At 38.9% G+C, this 17,202-nt stretch overlaps 1 protein-coding gene across 1 annotated transcript in view; it reads right to left on the bottom strand.

The window, feature by feature from the left end:
• Positions 1 to 17,202, bottom strand: part of LOC135697051 (metallo-beta-lactamase domain-containing protein 1) — a 276,092-nt gene that overhangs the window by 150,335 nt on the left and 108,555 nt on the right. The gene's annotated exons all lie outside the window — the stretch shown is intronic.

The following is a 17,202-nucleotide window of genomic DNA, read 5'->3' as shown; positions in this document are numbered from 1 at the left end:
GCCAGGGTGTCTACTATCTGGAAAACCCCGGAAAAGCGGAAATCCTAAGGGAATTTAATGTTTCCTAAAAATAACTGGAAGTCACATGAAATTTAAAAAAAAATCTTATTCTAAGGATATTATAAATAAAATAATGCAGTTTAAGATATAGGGGAATTTACGTATTCTCGTCAATCTAAGCAGCGTCCGAACTTCTATTAGCGATTTCTCAGCGTCACACACATACATGACAGGTTTGTTTGTTGACATTTATCTGCTGCTTGCTGTTCTACCAATTCCAATCGACAGAATTGATCAAAACGGGTTGAACATGTTTTTACAATGCTCCAAACTTCTCAGGTGAGTGTGACTATTGTCGGCAGTCTCTTTTTCTTCGGCACCCTTTCCATTTGAACTGCGTGTTAACCAGCTGTTCTATTATCGGCAACTCGAAATCAGCCGTATTTTGTAGTGTGTATATTTAATTTAAAGAAAAATATGGCATAACGGGATTGCACAGTCGTAAAAATGTAATCAGATTGAAGCTGAAAAGGTAAGGAATCGGCTTAATACATTCAGCGAAGAGTTTTGATGGGAAAATACAGTGAAATTAACGTTTCAATTTCGGTTGCCGAAAACAGTCAATGGGTGCCGAAGCCATAATTTACCCTACACATTTAATTTTCTTTCATTGACATTTATAGATCAAGAGTGGATTAATCTAATTTGTTAGTTCTGGAACACTCATATTTTCCATAAATTTTAAATTTTAACAAATTTTTTAAATTTTTTTTTATTTAAATGCGTTTATTTTTCCAGGCTCATTTGCCGTAGCTTTGCGGAGCCGCTATTCATTGTTTAGGTTACAAAATTTCTTAAAACTAACGTTAGTAAAGCGGGGGCCGATTACTCGCGGCTATCTCGAGGTTAGGGGTAACAAATTGTAACAAATGGATGGCAGGGTAGGGATTGAGAACACAAGGTTTGGAGAGCAATGTGCTCTTGATCTCGAACTAAGCAACCAACTGATGAAAAAGACAAACATGGGGGTACACCGATGGGCAGCTAACAACTTGGGGGAACACAAGATGACACTAACTACTAAATCCTCAGATCTATCCGTTTTAAAAACACATAAATTAAATTGCAATAGTCGAGATCTCGGCTCGCCAAGATGTCTCAAACAGGCCGCATAGGTTGTTTTCCTCGGCCCCTGAGGGATGTGGATAACTTGGATCTAGCAACACAATGGAGGGTGCATGACCAAAGCACGTGGTCGATATCGTGATAGCCACTACCACAAGCGTGATATGACACGTATAAAGTCACGGCTCATGTCCAATCCTTAGAACCATGGCTTGTTCGATACCTGTGGGAGAATAGAATGTAACCATCTTCCCAGATCACTCTCATTCCATTTTTGTTGTCAGTTGGTGAGGATGTGCTGACGGGTAATTGAGAAAGGCGATTTGTCGATCAAAAATATCGCCTTCCATAGCGCCCACCTTAGCTAGCGAGTCCGCTTTCTCATTACCCGGAATTGAGCAATGAGATGGGACCCAAACTAAGGTGATAGTATAGGAGCAGTTAGATAAAGTACTCAATTTAGCTCGGATTTCGGTCAGGAAATACGAGGAGTGCTTCATCGGCCTCATTGATCAAAAAGCCTCCAACGAGCTAAGGCTATCAGTAAAAATAAAATAGTGATCAGATGGTAGTGAGGCAATTTGCTCTAATGCGTAAAATATGGCTGCTAGTTATAATAATTCAAGAAATTTTCAAGAATCTGGAGAGATATTCCTTGCACAGTTTAAAGACAAATGAAATTTTATTACAATTTCTAAGGACCTGATTTCAAGGCAGTTCTGAAAAAAAAACTTTGAGAAAAACATCAAGCGCAATTGGCTTTCAAGGTAGTTCTGAGGAATTTTGGATTTCATGAACCTGACCCTGAGATAGTTTGAGTAGAATTGCAAGAAACCCCTGAATTGAATTCAAAGCGAATTTTAATGAAACCACATAGGAATTTCTGAGGAGCAGAACTTTTGTGAACTTCAGAGGAAAATTCCAAAGACATTCTGAGGACCAGTGATGGCATAATCATTAGCAAACTGATATTTTTCCGCTTCAGACGCAGGCATGAAAAATCATTTACATTCATTTGCATCTAACTTTTTTCATCAACAGAATTCCTCAAAATCGTGTATGAAGCTTTTGTAGGATTTGATATTAACTACAACTTTCATATTTGTATCTCTTATGCATGGATTTTTTCATATCTGTATCTCTTATGCATTATGAGCTAAAGCGAACAGAACCAACCATTGTTTTTCAGTGGATGTAAATTGCATTAACTGAAAATCAAAAACAAATTCTGCCCACTCTAGTTCGTCATACGTAAGAGATACAGATTTAAGATCCTGCAAAAGTTGTAGTTAAATCAAAACCTACAAAATCTTCATACATCATTTCATCGATCTTTTTTTGGACAAGGAAGTTTTCACGAGTTGGTTATAATCCAGTTTTTACTTTCTGGGTGGAAGCCCCGTTGGTGTTAGCCCCTATACGCCGCTGGAGGTGCTCAGGATACATGAGTTCGTGAGTGGTTCATTTTGTTAACCGACTGTGCTCGGATAGTCTACGGTTAGGTGAAATCGACGTATCTGTAAAAGTTCCAAATTGCCTTAGTGGAAGCAAATGAAAAACTGATTAACTTTTCTGCAGCTCAGGATAATTTCAATTTGTATGCCAATATCCCTATAGTACACCTACATTTCACAACATAATAATAAATTGAAACCCTCGTCAGCTATCCATTCCAGTGCTCGGTTAAACGAAAGCCCTAAACTATTTACCTTTGTTTCATCCTTTTTTGAAAACTGAGTTCATCGATTCTTTATTCTTTTAAATGGAAGAATATGAGGTACCTAAATCACTAACTCTTGCCAATTTTCCACCATCCTCCTTCACTAAGGGTCTCATTTTGACGGATTTGCCCCAATCAGCTTATCCATCTGTGCTCTCTTCCGTTCGATACAAATCCATTTAGACTCACTTGACTGAACTTCCAGGAAGGCCACAGAGCGTTCGCAAAGTTCAGTTCCAATCTGTTCTCCATTGAATAGGAAAACTTCTTTTCTCTCAGTGCCACGTCTGGCAACGACGCGGGTGAGTCATATACATAAAACTTTAAACGCAACAATAAGGCACGAGTGTCATGATGGATTACAATGAAAAGGGATCAATGGTACCTCGGGACAGCATTTATTGATTGAGTGGTGTATATCGTAAATCTTTCAATTTCTCCACCGGTAATCATAGGTAGATAGGTATGTGGCATTCAATTGAGCACGTGCATGTCAAAAGGTTGATAACGCTTATCCATGGCAAAGCAATAATGCTAGAGAAAGGTCGATGGTGTGCTCAGCAAGTTTTATGGCGTACAATTTAATATACATAGGGCAGCCCGGCTTGATGTTTTCAACTTTTAATCAAATTGCGTACCAACTGAGCCGCATGAACAACTCATCACGTATGAAGTGTTTACGACTGCATATTTGAGCTGTTCACTGCACATCAAAGAAATGAAACACAACAAACAAACAAATATAACCAGGCAGGTATATCCCGGTGGGTTGGCAATTTTACAACTTTGATGTTCTGGCGAGTATTCCATATGTGAAACTCAAATGGTGCTGATGCTGATACGAACATACACACACGAGAACAATTTGATGTTATGGGCAGATCCGATATCAAAGGGAATTTATAATTATTATCGGTAGCTTGTTTGAGAATTAATAGGAGAACTTGATGACTAAGTTTCTAGATTGGGGAAAACATTTTTTTTCTTTTATCAGTTTCCTGGATTTCCGGGTAAATTTTCAACTCATTTGAATAAAGCAGTTAACAAATTCGCGTGTTCCTTAGACTTTTGTTTAGTGTGTGTATGTGACAGAGGAAATTTCGGCGAACAATTAGCTGGGCTGAATTTATTAACAATTTGTATGCAAATTGGAGACACTTCCGAGGGTTTAGTGTCAAGCTGGAGTCTCGTCCAGCTGGTCGTCGTTTGTTGATTCTTGTTTTCTCGTAGCTTAAAATTCAAGGAACGGTCGCTAGGCTGTACCTGGTATACTGGCTCAGGAGGGGAATGTGGGGCAACTATGCGACCGGACAAATTATATATTCTATTGTTGATGAAAGATAAACTGCTGTCGGTCCGGGGTAAAGATAGGAGGCATTAAAATAACATATTTGATAGATAATAGGATTGGAGGAAATAAAGTCTGCCTTTTGGAAAAAATTAATTAAAATTATTAGATGATCTAAGTTCACTTATATTTAAAAAAAAAACTTAAAAAAAAAACCGATGCTTCCAGCTTAGACAGGAAAGAAATCTGTAAATCAGCTACTGCGCTGAAAACTTTTGAAAACTGTGTAGAAGCACAAAGAACAGACGTTGAGGCTCGAACAATTTTTTTTTAAACTAGTGTAGATTCCTATTCGATTTAAGCGCCACTAATGGTAAATTCCCCACTTAAAAACCCTCTGATGGCGCTGGCGTTGTACAATTTACACTAGACACTAAGTGCCGGTAGCGCCAAGTGCCAATTTTCAACAGAAAATGTATCGATGCTAGCGCCAAATTTGTCGAAAGTGGAAAATTTATAGAGGAAATCAGGAGATGCTAGCGCCGCGCTATGTTCCCACTTATCTTTACACAAGTTTCTGACCAAAGTTGGACGTCTGTTCTCTGTGGTAGAAGTGGAAAATTTATTTATGTTTGAGGAGCTTCGTAGAAGTAAAGGGTACATTAGTTTATTTCAGGGAAGCTCATTTTTGATCGGGAAACTCTATATAACTCTTGTTTTATTCGTCGTCATGCTTCTGGTTTCACCGATGTTTATTGTCTCAAGACGCTATTCTGCTCGCTGGTTCGCAGCATTTTAGAATATGCTTCCCCGGTTTGGTCTCCATTTTACATTACGCATATCCTTGCGATTGAAAGGATTCAGAAAAGTTTCATAAGGTTTGCATTGCGTCAGCTCCCCTGGAATGATCCAGTCAATCTTCCAAGTTATCCCGACCGATGCAAGCTGATTGATTTGGAATCCCTCTCTGCCAGGCGTCTCAAATTGCAACGACTGTTTATCTTTGACCTCATAACAGGAAACGTGGACTGTCCTGAACTTCTGGAACTGATTCCATGGAATACTCCTCCTCGACGATTCCGTAATTTCCCGTTACTTGCAATTCCATTTCACAGAATGAACTTTGGATTCAATAATTGTTTTAATTCTTGTTTGCGTTCCTTTAATGATGTTTGTAGCGGGTTTGATTTTATTTTGACCAAATATGTGTTTAGTGCTAGAATAAGGCGTTTAGATTAAATTAGGTTTTAAGTAATGAGTCTGTACGACGTAGTCGAAGATGGTGATCAAATAAATAAATAAATAAATAATAATTTCATGGCACTTTTCAAAAGCCTACTGGACTTGGAATAGTTGTGAAAATTACGTACAAATTCAAGAAATTTCTTTCGTGGAGCTTCGCGGAAAATCAAAGAGAAACGTAAAAGTGCAGCAAACTTTGTAGAAGTTTTGCGAATTTCGTAGCATTTTGAGGAGCTGCGTAAAACTTCAAATAAGTGTAAACAAAATTGAAAAAGTTTGGGGAATTTTGTAGAAAATCTAAAATAGTTCAATAAACTTCTAAGAATTTCGCTTCAGTTAAGAGAACTTCGTTGCAGTTTGTAAGAGATCTTTCTTCAAAAAAGCTCCATAAACTTCTTTGAGGCTTTGGGAATTTCATTAAATTTCAAGGAACTTTTCAGATGCTCAAGAATATTTGCAGATGATAGGTGTCTTTCCAGAAGTGCAAAGATATTTACAGATCTTCGTAGGATTAAGAGCGTTATAAAAAATATGGAATTTGGAATAAATTCAGGGAACTTCGTAGAAGTTGAGGACATTTTGTAAAACTTAAGGGGTTTTGAAATGTTCATGAAACGTTGCATTAGTTACAGGATATTCTTTCAAACATCCTTCCTAGACAGGAGGATACATTCAAAAGATCTGCATATAGACGAATATATTTAGTTAACTTCCAAGACTTTAGCTATAGGGAAGACCCGTGCCTTGGTTATATAGCTATATTGTCAAAGGTTAGCACTCTAGCAGCTGAATTCCGGGTATAAATTTGAACGAAGAGATGGAAATTTTTTAATATACCTACTTAATATTTATAAATTTGTTTCTTTTCGATTAAATGTATGCCCGGAATTCAGCTTCAGGATAGTTTGAATGGCACATAAAAGTTAAATCTTGATTTTACATAACTCCGCATGTTAGTTAGTTCGATGCATCGAATAAAAAACTATTCTAGATAAATGCTCAATTACTTTATTTTCTCTTCAAATACCAGAACAATGACATTTGAAATCCAGTATCTTAAAAACCTGATGAAATTAAATTTCAACCTGATTTTTTAGAAACATTTACTAAATCTTAATTTTTTCTTCCTTTCTTATCGCGAAGAATGTTTCTTTCGAAAAATTCTGTAAGTTTCAGAATATAGGTAAGTTTCCTCAGATCTCGAAGTCCAGGTCAAAGTTTGTCTCAGCCTAATTTTGAATGAAATTTCGTAGAATTTTTTGAGGGCATATTTATTTTGCGGAGTTTTTATGTCCTAGATTTTTTTTGTAATGACTGTCTAGCAATGATCTTGAAATTTTATCTTAGTCTTAAAGTTATAACAATTGATCTAATTTCGTTGACTTTTATTAACATTTGATCTCGAAGAATTTAAACTTACAATCTGTTTCAGAGATATCTATTTTTTAGTAACAAAATCTTGAAAACATATGTGTTTTGGAACTCAAAACTATTTTTTTATTCAGAATGTTAAGAAGGTGTCCGGTCATTTGGCCAAATGCCGTTTGCCCGAGTACTTGAAAAGAGATTTCCAATTTTTGAACACTACTTGAACCCAAATGGCAGCCCTGTGGACTTTTTTTTTACTTTTTTACAATTTAGATTTTTTTTTATATTAAAAATATGGGATTTGTTATTGAATTTTATATTGTTCATCAATATATTTGATAAGGCTCAAAAATAAAAATAAAATAAAAACGAAATAACTTTACAGAGCCGAGGATTCTTGTTCACTAAACAAAACAACTTAAAACTATAGTCAAAAGGTACATCACAATAAACAATTTATCTTCCGCTATCCAAAAAGCCACCTCCATCAGAACTGAAGCCGCTTGCAGTGGTTGCATTGTATGGCAGTATCGCCAACGGGGGCAGAGCGATTCCGTTGCAGCAATGGACGCAAAACGTGGTCAGCACTCACACACTCATCACTAAACGACAATGTCGACGACGCATTAACTTAAAGAACTGCTGATGAAGAATAATGAGGAAAACCACGTTACTGCCGAGCAAACAGACGATTGCGTAACACACATTGAGAGTGGTCTGCTTCTGTCGGCAGCCGAGTGAACACTGAAATAGTATATTGTATAAAACTGAAATTTTATACTGTCGATTAATTTATTATTCTTATAAAGATGATCTTCTAGTTATGTAATTAGTATTTTTTAGCCACCCTTTTTAAAATGAGCAGTTCTTTGGAGGTTTGATGATCTTACTATTTTTAGCACAGTAAACACAGCTTGTTAAAAAAATTATTTAAAAATTATTTTAACAGTTTTAAGAGATTTTTCCTGCTTTCAAACATGAACAGTTAGTTCTCTGGAGTTTTGTTGTTCTAGTTATTTTTTGCACAGTAAACGCAGCTTGTCATACAATTAAGACAAATCAGAATTTAATAAAAAAAGAAGATTTTTCCTTCATTTAAACATGAGCAGTTGTTTGGAGTTGGTCAACAACAAGTTCGTCATTCGGCCAAAAGACCCATTTGGGCAAATGGCATTCGGCCAAATGACCCGGATCCGTTAAGAATTGTGCATGGACATATGTCCTAATTGTAAAGAATTTATTATGTGTGCACTTTACCTTGAAACATGGAATTTTAGAAAATTATAAAATTCATACTCCTAGAATTTAATTCTGGTTCCTATGTCTGAGATTTAACTGATGATAAAATATTCTAAATCAAAATAAATCTAGTTACAAAATTCATGGAATCAGCTAACTCTGAGAACTTAACTTTCTTAATTTTGAGATGCTTAAATGTATGAGATTCGGACGTTAAGTTATTTCATTACAAAAAGCATGAACAAACGATCATTGCTTGTTCAAACTTTTAGGGCTCCCCCAATCGAGGTCTAAATCGTTCTTATGAAATAAATATAACCAAATTTATTGTTTTACCAGTAAAAACCCATATTGATCCACAGAACCTTTGTTACACATTATAAAGTCGTTTTTTTATATTATCCATAGATAGACGAGGACTTAATGGATATTTTTATTTTTATTGGTCTCAGTTTCTGCACTGCTCAATTGAACAGCAATTGCTAGTTTGAATTGGGGCAAAAACATAATTCAATCAATTGCTTTATGTCTTCACGTTTATTTCCTAACATGAGAATAATTTTAAGATATAATTGTGGCTTATCTATGTGGAGCTGATATAAAATTTACGTAGTGCGAAGTGTATATAAATCACTTTCTTCTTATTGGCTTACAACTGGAGCTTTATGATTTTAAACTTAATCTACTTTATTGTGCTCTACAAACTTTAACCACAATCTTGTTATATACAATCTTATTTTTTTCCTTGATTTGTTTTCCGTCGATATTGTTTTCCGTGATGAGCAAAAATGGTACTGATGCCAGGGAGGCAGCTCCCACACCTAAACCCTACCTATCGATCCATCAACTCATGGACCGGGGATCAACGGCTTTACTTTCCTTCCGACAGAAGGCGTGATCAGAGATTTGATGCCTCAGAAAATCCCGGCGACACCAACTGGGATTGAACCCAGGTCTTTTGGAGTGAGAGGCAATCACGCCTACCACTACACCACCGGCGCCGCTATCAAGATTGTAGGATTTCAAGATTTTTAAAATAGACAAATTCTTGAGAAAGCAAACTTTAAGCATTTTTCATGATTCTAAACATAGAACAAACTCCTTCTGAACTATGAATTTGCTCAATGGAGATTTACGAAAATCCGCACTGAGACCATAATACGGAAATTTAACAGAGTTTTTTTTACAGATTTTGTCAGCCAGATACAGATTAAAAAGATTTTTTTGCGATGAAAATACTCACGCAACACGAGAAAAGAGCAAATTATTTTTGATCGACTCCCTTCATCGATTTCCTCTTTCGCGAATAACCCGACTGCAAATGAATTTCCCATTCAGTGTGATGATTCAGGCGCAAGTAAACTATAGTCGCTATATTTAAAGTCTGGCGGATGTAATTTAGATCTATCAAAAAGCGGAACCAATTCAATATTGTAGACCAACAATTGAAAACGTACTATCAAGCTTTATAAACAAAACCGTTGATTATTCTTTCCTCGCCATTCGAACACAAATTACCCGCATCATCGGATATGGGAAACTTTCCCCAGCCCAAATTTGGTGTTAGTTTGCATAGGCGTGCCTTAAGTCACGAGAAAACGGGTGCCGGAAGTTTTGTTTGCAATAGATGATGTGCTCTTTTCTGTTGTTGGTCGTGATTTGCTGTATTGGTTCCGCTATTTGTCAGCTCAATTGGTTTCCGAGATTCTCTCCGCCAGGCTATGAAAATAGCGTCTATAAAGCTAACATCATCTTCTGTCGAACTGTCCTGCGAGCTTAGCAAGAAATTCATTTATGTTGCCGTGGTAAATAAAAGAGAAAGTCGATGAAAAGAATCCATCAACGAGGATAGGCCGTTTTCAAATGTTACGCGAGAATACAGAATTAAATTCGAAAAAATGTGGCATTACTGCCTAAGGCACCCCCATTAGCTACGCCAACGGTCTCCAGATTTACATTATGTACTTCACGATGTACCAGTTCTAATAGCGATTGTAAGAATGAGGGTGATGTATAGATCAAGATTTAAAGCGCCAGTTACACTATCCTCCTAGTGAATATATTGACATGTGTAACGTCCGCTTTAGATGTATAGAGGTTTAGATGTATAAGAAAAAAGAGCGCAGGGTGCAAGCTATTTCTAAACAACCCAAATTTAACCAGGATCTACTCATATCCCCCAAAATTGAGTAAACAAAGTTGGGACTGACAAGATGACGAATGAACAACATCGATCTGAATTCGAATGTTAATTTGTTATCTTGTCAGTTACAATCTTGTTTGCTCAATATTGGGTAGCCATACTGCTAATAGAAATGAGTTGGTGTTACTGAATTTTGGATGTTTAGAAATAACGTGTCCAGAAAAAGGTGGAAAAACTCGCTGTACACGGCCAACGAGATTAACCCAAATTTGATTTTCCTTTACTCATCGCAAAAAGTGCATAAATTCAGCAATGAGTAAATTTGCTTCATGTTTTCCAGCTTTTTCCCGCTTTTTTAAGGAAAAAAATCCAGAATTTGATAACAGTAACTATTGGATTTCGATCGGGCAATCGGACCAAACAGCCTGCATGCCGTATCGAACGACAACGGCCAACGATGCGTGAACTTTGTAGTATCTAGGGGTATGGTAGTTCGAAGTACCTTTTTTCCCCGCAAGGATATCCACAAAGCCACCTGGAGATCACCTGACCAACACAAAAAAAACCAAATCGATCACGTTATAATCGACGGGAAATTTTTCTCCGACATTATCAACGTCCGCACGCACCGCAGTGCGAACATAGATTCGGATCACTACCTAGTTGCAGTATTCATGCGCTCAAAACTCTCGACGGTGCACAACACCCGTCGAAGTCGAACGCCGCGACCCAACATTGAGCAACTACGGGACGCCGGAGTTGCCCAGGACTACGCGCAGCAGCTGGAACTTGCACTACCCACGGAAGAGCAGCTTGGCGCAGCTTCTCTTGAAGATGGCTGGAGGGACATCCGTTCCGCCATAGGTAGTACTGATGCAGCGGCACTAGGTGCTGCAATTTCGAACCGAGGAAATGACTGGTTTGACGACGAATGCAAACTGTTAGTAGAGGAGAAGAATGCAGCACGGGCGAGAATGCTGCAACACCACACGAGATTGAATGTGGAGCGATACAGACAAGTGCGGAACAGACAAAACTCGGTTTTCCGAAGGAAGAAGCGTCTGCAGGAAGACCGAGATCGTGAGGCGATGGAAAATCTGTACCGCGTAAACGACACACGGAAGTTCTACGAGAAGCTAAATAGTTCGCGCAAAGGTTACGTGCCGCAAACCGATATGGGCAAGGACTTGGATGGTAACCCTCTCACGAACGAGTGTGAGGTGATTGAGAGGTGGAAGCAGTACTATGATGAGCACCTCAACGGTGAAGCAGCAGAAAACGAAGGTGGCACGGCAACAGACCTTGGAGCACGCGCAGAAGACGACGGGCTACCGGCCCCTGATCTTCAAGAAGTTGAGGAGGAGATCGGTCAGCTGAAGAACAACAAAGCAACTGGTGTAGATCAACAACCAAGTGAGCAATTAAAATACGGTGGTGAAGCACTGGCTAGAGCACTGCACTGGGTAATTGCCAAGATTTGGGGGGAGGAGATATTACCGGAGGAGTGTATGGAAGGTGTTGTATGCCCAATCTACAAAAACGGGCGACCAGTTGGATTACTGCAACTACCGCGCGATCACACTGCTGAGCGCCGGCTGCAAGGTACTCTCCCAAATTCTATGCCGCCGCCTGTCACCATTTGCAAAAGAGTTCATGGGGCAATACCAGGCGGGATTCATGGGTGCCCGCGCTACCACGGACCAAATTTTCGCGATTCGGTAGGTTCTGCATAAATGCCGCTTATTCAACGTGCCCACACATCATTTGTTCATCGATTTCAAATCCGCATACGACACAATCGATCGAGATCAGCTATGGCAGATTATGCACGAGTACGGATTTGCGGATAAACTGACGCGATTGGTCAAGGCGACGATGGATCGAGTGATGTGCGTTGTTCGAGTATCGGGGATACTCTCGAGTCCCTTTGAAAAAGAAACATGAAAGGAAGAGGTTCTAGGGAAGACAATGTTAACCTTCCATCCCGAGTTCAGATTGACGGTGAAGAAATCGAGGTGGTCGATGACTTCGTGTATTTGGGCTCACTGGTGACCGCCGAAAATGATACCAGCAGAGAAATTCAAAGACGCATTATGGCAGGGAATCGTGCCTACTTTGGACTCCGGAGGACGCTCCGGTCGAATAAAATTCACCGGCGCACGAAGTTGACTGTCTACAAGACGCTGATTAGACCGGTGGTCCTCTACGGTCACGAGGCCTGGACTATGCTCGTGGAGGACCATCATTGATGTTTTCGAACGGAAGGTGTTGCGTACCATCTACGATGGAGTGCAGATGGATGATGGAACGTGGAGGAGGCGAATGAACCACGAATTGCACCAGCTGCTGGGAGAAACATCCATCGTCCACATTGCAAAAATTGGGCGACTACGGTGGTCTGGGCACGTTGTAAGAATGCCGCACGACGACCCAACGAAAATGGTTCTAGAAAGCGACCCAACAGGAACAAGAAGAAGAGGCGCGCAGTGGGCAAGGTGGATCGACCAAGTAGAAGGCGACCTGCGAACCCTTCGCAGACTACGAGGCTGGCGAAGTGTGGCCATCACAGATAAAAATTCTGAATTTTAATTGTGATGTAAACATTCATTCACGTAGACTTGTATTTCATTTCATGCAACCGAGCAACTTGCAAACAATGTTGTTTACAAAGATGGGCTTTTGTATTCAATATTTGCTACATTGCATGAAATGTGTCAGAACTCTACATGATATATAATGTAAACGTATATATGTGACGCTGCATTTATGTGCATCATATTGAACAGAAATTTACACTAATTTTTCGAACTGTGATGGATCGAGTAGAGTGGAGACGACTTCTTCGGACAGCAGATGACAACAAGGCCTTAGCCTGATTGGTAAGGTAAGTAACTATTGGTTTTTTTTTCGGTCTATTGGTACTACTACTAGACTGAGTAAAAATTTTGTAAATTTTCCTCATTTTCCAGCAGATTATTGAGGTTTTTATTTGGGTTGTTCTCATCGGCCGTGCACAAATTTGATGGGACAAAATCCAACAGATCTTATTCGAATACGTACATTCCACGATTTTGCGTACGATTTCTTCTTCAGATGATAACGCCCAAACTAAACACTAAGCCTTCCCCTGACATAAACATAAATAAATAAATTAATAAAAAAATAAATAAATAAAAACGAGATTACTCGACACGCACGTATCAACCATATTGATCGGATAAGCCATCTCGAAAAAAGCTTGCCTAGATGCAACGCGTCCACAGACGCACAAACAGACATCAGCAAATTTCATCTTGCCGGGTCGATTTTTCATATTCAATTTGATTCTACGGTGTCACAATCAAATTGTTGAGCCAGATCGAGCAGAGATCTATCGATTGGGAATGTTTTATACAGGTGAGATATCTCGTGTGAATGACTTTCGATCACAGACGGCAAGTTATGTGAAATCCGATTCTAATATCTATGTTACGGTAGTAACAAAGGTAATAAGAGCGAGCCTCAATGTCATATTATTCGTCACAAAAAATGTACCCAAATGACACAATTTGATTGAATAGCATATTCGCGAGTTTTTATTTAACCGTAGTTTAGAAAAATAAAACAAATGCAACAGGCCTCCCCTAGGCCCCCTCCAGATAATTTTTCTAGCTACGCCAATGAAGATAGGCTAAAAGCGAATGGAGAGAATTGAAGCAAGTCTGCGCGTCGTTCTACAATGTTATGAATAAAAAAAACTTTCGAAAGCGTAGACAAAACACGAAATAAAAAAAAAGATAAAAAATCATTGCATCGTCTGCATCCTATATCATTCTCTGCGGAGGATGATAGGAAATGAAACTAACATTGAATCACTGCCTAAAACGTGTTATGTGTGTATTACCCTTTTGCAAAGTTTAACCATTTAGCCTATTTGCAAAACCTGTTATAAATTACTAGGTTCCAAAATAAAAAATACAAACAAGAAAGTACAAACAACTGGACCATAGCTAAGAGAGCTCCATAGTTAAAGATAGCTCAGCGATATTTCCATCAGGGGTTGGGCACAATATTCGGAACTAGCAAAATTTTGCCTATCCATCCAGTGCCACAGATTTATGAAAAGTTAATGGATTTTGATAAACCTGGAAGCATGCGACGGGAAAATAATTTAAATTTTCTATATGCATTAAATGTGGGTATCAATCTTTTTGAGTTGAAACATTTTGAGACTCACCAGTTGTTCTAAATTCTGTGACAGGTTCAGAGTTCCACAACCGGTTAAACGACATATCAAATAGCATCAGCAGGCAATGACTAATCCATTCAAGGTTATTTATAATCTTTAGAACCACATTTGGCCATGATTTTGGACTGATTTTTTAATTTTAGATAAATATAATATATCAGATTTTCACCCTACATCCTAAGTTTTGACATAACTTCAAAAAATTCAGAACAATCCCGGTTACTGACAGCTATTGCAATTGCTGGCTCAATATACGAAAATTTAAACAATATTCCCGTCGATTGCTTCCAAGTTTATCAAAATCGGTCAATTATTCATGGAACTGTGGAGCTTTACAAATGGATAAAACTTTGCTAGTCCCGAACCCCTGTCTCATCGTTGCGCTTTAATGCTGCTGCGGTATTCCGTACCTATAGCTCATCAGAACCGCACGTCGAAAGAACAATAATCTTATTTTTAAATCCTATAAACATGCTTTGCTCGGGTTGAAATCTCTTTCTCTCTGTTTGTTGTCAGAAGCCACCCTGGATTATGGTAAGATATTAAATCGGGGTAAAATTTTCCCTATACGCGAAAATTTCCCCTCACCAGCAGCGCCTGACGCAATCCTACCCTGCGGCAATGGTCCTGCGAGTGTGAGTTGAAAAACTTTACCGATTCGGGTGTGTGCGCGATTTTATCTTGGGTCTCTTCCAACTCCAGCGAACCGAAACGGAGACGAAGGAAGTTTCAGACCAGGACCAGAAAACACCCACCTCTCGCCGTCTTGTTTTGTTCTTCGCGCGATGGCATAACAGTGAACTTAGCTTGTGCAAAATGGAAAGCCCCGGACCCCGGATTTCTATCGCGGCACAGGGTTTTCTTTGCTCGAGCCTTGATTTAATTGTGGTTTGGTCCACTGAAGAAAGCCTGTGATGACGGGGTGGTAGGATTTTTCGTCTCTTCCTTTTTTTCTTCTTCAGCTTTTGGTTGTGTACAAAGGTCCTTTCCCAATCTCACTTTGTTCAAGCTTGTCTGCAAATTTACAACTCGCATGCATTCGGAATGGTGGAGAATATTATTTGTTTTGCTTCCAGTGGTTTTTTTTTTGGTGACGCAGCGTGGGTGGAGTGCAAATTAATTGTGATTGTCAAGCACGGTTCGGAACGAGAACAGTAGGGATTTATGGTTGCGTTAATGCATAGAAAGATTTATAATGTTCCGGGTTCACTAGGGGACGGCTAATTTTTTTTCCACTCCGATGGGGAAGAGCTACCAAGGTACCCTCGGGGTTGTTTAATGATATTCAAATGTGATTATTTCAGCCCGAGACGGTTGGGTCACTGTAAGTTAATGTTTTGTCATATTCATTATCTCGAATCCATCTCTTAATTTAAGGTCTGTTGACCCTGCTTCGGTTTCCTCTGAAGACCGTTCTTAATCTTTACGTTCTGATCTATGGTAATCCCAGCATTTATCTTTCTTCGGTATCCTTCCCATCAGTGTGCGTTTTGCACGAGATTAATCCTCCAAGTTCAGTCGTTCAGGCATTCTTCCCTATGGTTAATACTGCAAAATTTCTCGTAAAAATCGATAACTTGAAATGCATATACTATTGAAGTTTTGGTTTTGACCTTCCCAGCGTAAAGCGGCAATTCAATTTTATCAACAGGCGGACGACCGAAACAAGTGATTTAAATTAAATTCACCCCGTAACAACAGGTAGTGGTTGTACAATAAAGTGATCCTAGAGCAAAGCCGTCTTAACCACCCTTGCCTTGGGGCCCCTTCCTAACTAACAATTTGCACAACGTAAACGCTTTGCTCATTTCGTTTATACAGGCTCATGCTGTATTCAAATGTTATACGATATAAGGCAACCTTTACTAAACCTCTAAACAAGCAAATCTGGCGAACTTAGTCAGCTACTTATGGCTGTTCAGACGGTTGTGGGACAAGTTCTTATTGCGTATCCATTTACGCTTCAATACAGCTGTTATTCTACTGCTTAGTTGTGTGTGAACTTTAAAGGCACTTATTTAACCATTTCCCGATTATCCAACAATCACTACACAGCTTTATCATGGAGTCGGATTAAATTTTGTCACACTTTTTTTGTTGGAGGAATTTATTGATTTGATTTAGCTGCAAATCAAATTAATCGAAATTTCGGATAGCCTGGAATCAAACTCGAGACGACCGCATTGACAAACCTAGACTCTACCAACTTAGCTACGCCAACACATTGAGCTGACGTAAAAATAAAATTACATGCCCTAATAGTGCACATGAATCACTAGTTCGACTAGTTAATTCAGCTTTGTAAAGGAGCGGAGTAAAAGATGTAAAACTGCAAACGTCTAAGAATAAACCTAGTTGACTGTAAAAATGCTTCCAATGTAGCACTAACATACAGTCAGGAATCCTTATTGCCGGGGAAACGGGGGCGTGAATAAGGAACCACGAATAAGGATACCCACAGCTTATGGAATTTTCACTAATGGGGGCTGTAGCTGATTATCTCATTTGTTTCAATACATAAAGCTATACTGTCTTCGACAAAGTTGCTGTACTGGGTTAGACCAACAAGCCTGTGCCATTTTATTCAGGTTAAATTGGGAACTACACCGCTAGAGGCGCTTCACTTTTATGCTACTTATGACGGGCGCTATAATATATGGATCATATTTCCAACATAGAATATTTCGTGATCCTGGCCATATAGAAAGTTAGTGTCTACAGAAAAGTTGTTTAGGTAACCAAGTCCTTTCGGATAGTGGTCATATTAATTCAGAACTCTCTCACTACGCGGCGCTAGTGTGCACATGAGCTTCATTTATAAGCTGTATCCCAAAATCCATATAGAAGGT

The sequence above is a fragment of the Ochlerotatus camptorhynchus genome, unplaced genomic scaffold, assembly GCF_037179485.1.
Source record: "Ochlerotatus camptorhynchus isolate MF236.1 unplaced genomic scaffold, CSIRO-AGI_Acam_v1.1 ptg000065l, whole genome shotgun sequence".
In the NCBI taxonomy this organism is placed as follows: Eukaryota; Metazoa; Arthropoda; class Insecta; order Diptera; family Culicidae; genus Ochlerotatus; species Ochlerotatus camptorhynchus.
This window is presented reverse-complemented; position numbering and strand designations above follow the sequence as displayed.